The sequence below is a fragment of the Anas platyrhynchos genome, chromosome 6 (genome assembly GCF_047663525.1).
Source record: "Anas platyrhynchos isolate ZD024472 breed Pekin duck chromosome 6, IASCAAS_PekinDuck_T2T, whole genome shotgun sequence".
Classification (NCBI taxonomy): Eukaryota; Metazoa; Chordata; class Aves; order Anseriformes; family Anatidae; genus Anas; species Anas platyrhynchos.
Window position 1 is genome coordinate 21,132,501 of NC_092592.1, and position 6,972 is coordinate 21,139,472.

The window sequence follows — 6,972 nt, forward strand, 5'->3', positions numbered from 1 at the left end:
CTGAGTCGTAGCAGCCTGTTTGATGCCAGCCCCTGGCCAGCTGTAGGATGTAGGGGCACAGCCTCCTTTATCACAGACTCATGGTTGACTGTGAATGTGGATCCCAGAGCCAAAGAGTTTTGGTGCCATCACCAGCCACTCTACTGCAATTCTTGATCCTGTGGTTAAATACGAGCAGACAAATCTCTGGTCCACCTCAGTGCACAATGGTGTCTCCTTGGTTTTTGCATTCAATTCCCAAGAGTGAATAAATCATTTCTAAGCACCCGTTCCCAGGGAAGAAGTTGATTTCTTCCTACTATGTCCATGATGAACAAGGATACTCACATTATTTCTTATTATTTGGGTGCACACAATGTGTACTTCACTTTGAAGCATGAACGTATTATTTATCTTTTGCTGTGCTGAGGAGTGGCTACACACAATACTCTCGGTGGGCATTGTTGCCTGTTTAATGTTCAAACACGAAAAATGTTGGTTTCTTTGTGTTACTGTGCTGTGCTGAGGCGCCAGGTGGGACAGAGGCTGCCTTGTGTTGGATGCGGGGCAGCACACGCAGAGCAAACAGCGGCTGTGGCTCCAAGCAGACGCTGAAGGAGGCTGCTGGAGCAACCCTGTGCCTTTACAGCAGGGACAGTTTTGTTAATTTGCCCAGGACCTTCAGGAAACTCTTTGCTAGAGCCCAGAGCTGAGTATCCCACGTGCTAATTCAGTGCTGTCCTCACCAGCTGTCCTTTCTTTTAGTAGCTCAGCTGGTTGCTGCATGCCGTGGAGTGGCTGTGGCCCACCTACATGTACATTCCTGTGTCCCTGCAGGCCGTGGTGCGCAGGAGGTGAGTGCTTGGTGGCCACGCCACGGGGACTGTGAGCTAACACAGGGCAGCAGCAAGGAGCCCTGGTGCCTGCTGGGGAAGGATCTCTTCTTGCAGAGGACCTTCTTGCCTCTGCAGCTGCAGAGGACGGGGAGCCCCGGAGCCTGGCTGCCCCCTGCCTCTGCCTGCTCTGGCTTTGGAGCGGGGGCTCCGTGGTGTTCCTCAATCCTCCGAACAACCGTGGTGCAGCTGTAACCGAGGGGCTTGTGAGTGCTGTCACCGTAATTATGTCTGGTCAATAAAGTGAAGGGTACTGAGAGTCACGGCAGTTTGGGGGATGAAGGCTGGCTTAATTACAGCGACCAAATCTCTCACATCTCCGCCGTCTGCTGAAGCACCAGCCCGCCTTCATGTGCTGCCCTTTAGCAGAGCTGCCTATCATGCATCTAAACAAACAAGCAGGGAAGACAGAGGGGAGATTGTTTGTCAGGGATGTGTCTTTGCGAGGGAGGAGCAGCAATATCTGCAGGAGGGACTGAGGTGAAACCCAACATCAAAGGCAAGAGGCTGTCAGCACATTTAACTTTACAGAAACCCTTCTCCTAATAAAAAAGGAATGACCTCGTTACTACGGACACTAACAGTTCCCAGGGGAACACCGGGAGACTGCCGCCTGCACTTTCAATATTCACTTTACAAACAAATGGGAAACCTTGAAATAATTTCAGTGTTGTTCTTGGCAAGTTGCTACACCGTTGCGTCCTTATAAAAATCATCTGAGAATTTATGTACTGCGAGTTTACTTTTCATCCGCTGCTTTTCCTTGCTATCAGTCTCCCTCTCCCTGCCTCTCACCACCCCAACCGCTGTGGGAAAGGTGAGGATGCCCCAGGGGCGAGGTGTTGCCGCAGCCCGTTCAGCAGGAGGCACTCTGAGGCTTGGTGTGGCTACCAAGAGAGGGCCTGATTCTGGAGGAGGTGAGCTACAAGGGGTGCCCGGGCACCGTGGCGCTTGGGAGATGCTGCAGGCTGGCATGGAGCAGTGTGGGGTGGGGGCCAGTGCAGAGCTCGTGTCCCAGCTCCTCGCAGCGGGACTTGCCACAGGGAATCGTGGCTGGAAAGCTGGCATGGAGCAAACCTGGGGCTCCCCTGGGCCTCTGTGAAAGAAACAGGGAGAGGGAGCCAGACCGCTGCTGCTGCTGCTGCGTGTGTTGTGCGCATGCTTGCAAATGGGGGTGCAGCGCGGTGCGATTTGGTCAGCCAAATCTCTCTGCAAATTACACGAGCGGTCTCTGAGGCTTGCAGCCCAATTTGCCATAGTTCGAGTGACCAGAAGTCTTGCCCAGTGTTTTCTTGGTGTTACATTCTTGGAATGGTACCTGAGGGAGGTTTGCAGAAATGGTTTCATTGACTATTAGGAGGGAAATGCTCTGCACTGGAAATAAACCCTTACAGCTGATGCTTCGAGCCATTCAGCAGCAGTCCACAAACTCTCGCACACACTTGAGGAAGGTCTCCCTTCCTCTCCTGGCATCTGCACACGGGGACTTGCAGGTATTTACCCTCTGCAGAACCCCACCAGCCCCACACACTGTGTGGGCAGAGCTAAAGCCACACGGAGGTCTAAGCCGGTGACATCCCCGTCTCCTACACATAGGCAATGACGAGGCAGCTATCCTTGTACTGACCAAGGATCTCCAACAGGGGTCTAGGTTTTATATATATATATTTTATATAAGAGTGGTAATGGACAAAATCCATTCTGCAGGTTCATGTCAAGTGGAGCTGGACATTTTATCTCCTTTATAAAGACCTTTGAGATCTATGAACCAAACACTACAGGAGAAGCCAGATGTTAACACAGAAAGATGGGCTGGATTTCTCTTTGCCTGAGTGATGTAAATAAGTTGTCTTTGGTAAATGTGAAGGAGTTAACCTGTATTAAACCTCAGAGCCAATGATATGAACCACCGAAATGCAGTTTTTGCAAAAGGCCTAGGCACTTCTATAAAGCTGTACCTCACCCGGTTACTCTTCGGAGTTGCTCTGACACGTTTGTATATTCTGTTTCTCTGTTACGGCAAGTTTCATCTAAACACCAGTGGGAATTTGTAGATGTTAATAAATGTCTTCATGAGGTGAAAATAAAAGTCATACAGAGGCAGATACTTGGAAGTGCAAGTGCCCATTTGTGCACATGCCCTTATATTTGTAAAAAGGTATTAATCCCATATGCACTGGTAGTCATTTTGAGGCTTTGGTGGGACACATCATCGCAGCTCAGCCCCAAGGAACTGTAGGCTCACATTATTACCAGCAAGTGAAAAGTAGGAGGATGGACTTGCAAAGACCATCTCCATCAACTTCACTGAATTCCCCGATAGACTTTTACATGCACATCTAACCTCGAGCAAAGATACAGCGAGGCAGTGAATTAAAAAGTAGCCAAGTATGTGCCCAGAATAGCAAGTGCAAGTGGGCATACAACCATCCGTGTGCTACAGCATAAGGAAGGATGGCTGGCAATTAGCAGTTCGGAGAGAGACACTGGGAAATCGCAGGTCACCTCCTGGCTCTGCCACAAATTTCCTTTGTGCCCTTGCCCAATTCACTTTATCTCCTTGTTCTTTGTTCTCCAGCTAAGGCAAAGAGGCAATAGCACCTCCCCACTGGTGTTGTAACTTGGCATTGGGAGGAGGCAGGGCTTAACTCTGCCTGTGTTTGTACACACCTGAGCTAAAGAAAGTCCAGATGAGAGCAGCTCTGGTGTGCCAGTGGTCTGCAAAGTAATTACGTCAAATATCTGGATCAACAATGAAACTTCACACTGTTTGTTCATTTGGGGTTGGAGCAAATATTTCATTCAACGATGCGGAATGTAATGCTTGGCTTTAGGTTCAAGTCCTAATTTTATTTTATTTTGTTTGCTTGTTTGTTTTTGTATTTTAGGACAGGTTTGTGTGTCTGTGTGCGCTGGAAGGGAAGAAAGACTGCTGTCCTCCTGCACCTGACTGTTGGCTTTAAGGGTGCAGGGCACTGAATGGCCCAGCACAGAGACTTCATCCTCCAGCAGGGTGGTAAGAACAAATCCTCTCGGTCAGCTGCTGTTGCTCTCTGGACTTCTGCCTTTCTAGGTGGGACAGTGTGGCCTCTTTAACCCCATCACTGGATCAGTGCTCCCAAATTAGTGTAATCATCCCGCCCGAATTAAGCAAGCAGCTCCTGGCTCCTGGCTCCACAACCCAGCCTTGGGCTTCCACTCTCAGCCTGGTGCCCGCGTCCCCCTCTTCCTCCTTCTCCCTCGAAGCCCCCTGCTTGTGGGCTCCTTGATATTTTCCAGACCTTCCCTAATGAGCACTGCAGAATTACAGCTAATTAAGGATGTAAATGATGCTGGAGAGAGAGAGGGAGAGGGAGAGGATGGGAAGGGGTGGGGGGGAGGGCAGCTACTCGCTGTGTGCAACTCTGCAGTAAAGTGTCTCCTACCTCAGCAGAAAAGTTATCATGGGAGACAATGTCAACTTTATGGAGGGGGGGAGGGCCTTTAAACGCCTCCGTCCCCGCCCGTAATAGCTGCTGCCTCTCTTTTATGTGTCAGCGCTGCAGATGCTGATGTCCTCCCTCCCAAATGCTGCTTTGTCAGCTGGCGCTGTCACAGAGCCCTGGGTCTCTCCCTCCCGCTGGCTGCCGTCCTCGCCCTGATGGTGCCGGGGGACCGAAGGCCTCGGAAAGCTGCAGTGGCCTGCCCCTGCCCGCGGGCACCTTCTCCCCAGCGTGGGCCAGGTCCTCTTCCGTGTCCAGGGGTTGGAGAGGACCCCCTGACCGGTCCCGCTCCGTCTGGAGATCATTTGTGCCTTGCCACAGGCAGGGGGACCAGGCCGTGATGGGGAAATACACCCGGCACCGCGCTGCCAAGCGGCCTTGGCAGCTGCCGGGGGGACGGCTCTGCCGCACCCAGCAGCTGCTTGGTCCTCCGAGTGCTTTTGGAAGCGCTTTGGGTCCCCATGGCCATATTTGCCTGCACGCCGCCCCGATCAATGGGTTGTGAAGGCGCATTTGTCCCGGCACCACGACCCGTCCGTCTGTCCGCCCGACGGCGGGTCAGGAGCAGGCGGCGATGGGCGGCGGCGGCGGTGGGTTTTGTTGTTGTTTCCCCAGATCGCTGTGCAATATATTCCGATTTTTTTTCTTGTCATTAAGCCAGTGCCTCGGAGATGATGATGTAGTCCCTATGTGGGCCGCAGAAAGCACTTCGAGCCGTGCTGGAGTCGTGCTGGGTGGCTCTGATAGCAGAGCTAATGGGAGCGAATGGGATGCAACGAACTGTTCTAATGACACCAGCCAGGGAAGAGACAACAGTAAGAATAAATAAATGTTAACTATTTTCCTCTTCCAGACATTTGCATCTATTGCCATTAAGTTCATTTAAATAAGAGAGAGAGCGAGAGAGAAGGGGAAACTTACTACTACTCTTAATAACGAGTGTCTAAAAATAAATTAGGATGCTGGGATGCACTTAAGGCATTTTAAAAATAAGTCTTATTTTTCCCCCCTTCTCCTCTTTTTTTTTTTTAAGTGTTGGAGGGTTTTAATTTGGGCCGAGTAATTTTGGTGCAAACGCTTGGGCGCCTTTCGTTGGGAAATTGGGAGGAATGCAAACAAGATTTCACTTCATTAAACAGGGGCAAACAGTAGAGAAATTGCACTTACTTATGGAAATGACTTTTAAACATGAACAGCATTTACTTGCATTGCCTTGTGCTGAATTTTTTTTTTTAAAAAGATTATACATGTGAATAATTCACTGCGGGCCAATTAGATGATGACTTCATTTTTAACCTCTCTTCCTTGCCATCTTGCTGGCTGCCCCTTTCATTGCAATTTCCACCCTCTTCCCTCACCTCCATAAATTAATAAAGATCAAATAATCCCTCTCCCTGCGGTGCCAAGAGCTAGCATCTCAGAAGGGGAGGTCTGAGGATTGCTGTCTCTACTGGCCTGCCCCGGGATGAAGCAGGAATAACTCTGAAGGGTTTGTGCAAGCAGGGCTGCACCCATTTTTTGGAGAAGAAGAAATGGGAGAAATAAATGAACACGAATAAGGGTGTGGGGGAGAGAGATATCTGTGTGCTCTCTGCATGTAAGATCCTGGGCCGGGCAGAGGCCGAGCGAGCAGGATTCACCCCTGTGCAGCTCCACGGGTGTTGGTAGGATGGCGCTGGGGTGGGGATGCTCTGCCGGGCTAAAAGCAGGGCTGCCTCTGAGGGACATCCCGTTGGGGTGGGCCTTGCCAGTGGGCCCTGAGACCCTGCAGTGTCCCTGGGCCCAGGCCCAGGTGGCAATGGTGCGGGAGCGTGGTTACAGCCAAGGCAGGGCTGGGATGCACGGGGGAGCCTGGGCCTGTGGTAAGGGCACTTTGCAGCAACAGCATCAGTGGATAGGAAGTGTTCTCTGTTGGGCCTCTGTGTTTTTTCCCCATCTAGGAGATGATGCAAGAAGAGTCAGACGTTCCTGCTGACATCACCCCACGTGCCCGGGTTTTTCACAGCTCAACATGGGAAGCAGCCCAGAGGGCTTCGTGGCAGCAGGACCTGCCAGACCATGCCTGGTGCTGGGAGGAAGGAGCGCTAAAAGGGATTGTCCCCCTCTGGTCCCCACTTTGCTTCTGCGTTTCAGCCTGTCAGCTTGAAGTGGGCATGGGGAGACTGTCGTTGTAAATCCCAATCACACTTAGAGGAAGACGATGCTTATCCTCAGAACACTTTTTTTCCAAATGTTGAACCTGTCTCTCTCTACTGTAGCTCTTTGCAGTAATTAAATTATGTAATGCAAAGCTTAAAGCCACTGAAAACATAATTACAAAATGTAGAATTAGTTCATTATAAAGGATCAGCTGGCCTACCTGTCTCGTTTCTGTGTTTCTTGTCTTGTTCTTTTGTCCTGTTCCTGATTACTGGAGTAAGACCCACCCTTCACCAAATGTGGCTGCTACGGCTTCTATCCCCCTCTCACCTGCCCTAAGAGGAAGGAGAAACTCTGGTGCCTTCCCAGTGGAAGTGCCAGTCCTCTGGCATTGACAGGGCAAGGGAAAATGGGAACATCTTCCCTGCTGGCATTGCCCTCAGCACCTCTCTTTCCTTTGTTGAGCAGGAGGTTCCTCC

General features: G+C 50.9%; 1 long non-coding RNA gene across 3 annotated transcripts in view; it reads left to right on the forward strand.

Moving 5' to 3' along the window:
- The window catches only part of LOC110353763 (uncharacterized), a 315,225-nt gene extending 308,522 nt beyond the window's left edge, over window positions 1-6,703 (forward strand). For all 3 annotated transcript variants that reach the window (XR_011810360.1, XR_011810362.1, XR_011810361.1), the window contains 3 exons: window positions 3,761-3,888; window positions 5,012-5,169; window positions 6,295-6,703. This is a non-coding gene — a long non-coding RNA (uncharacterized lncRNA). The remainder of the gene's footprint in view (window positions 1-3,760; window positions 3,889-5,011; window positions 5,170-6,294) is intronic.
- The last annotated feature ends 269 nt before the right edge of the window (window positions 6,704-6,972 follow it).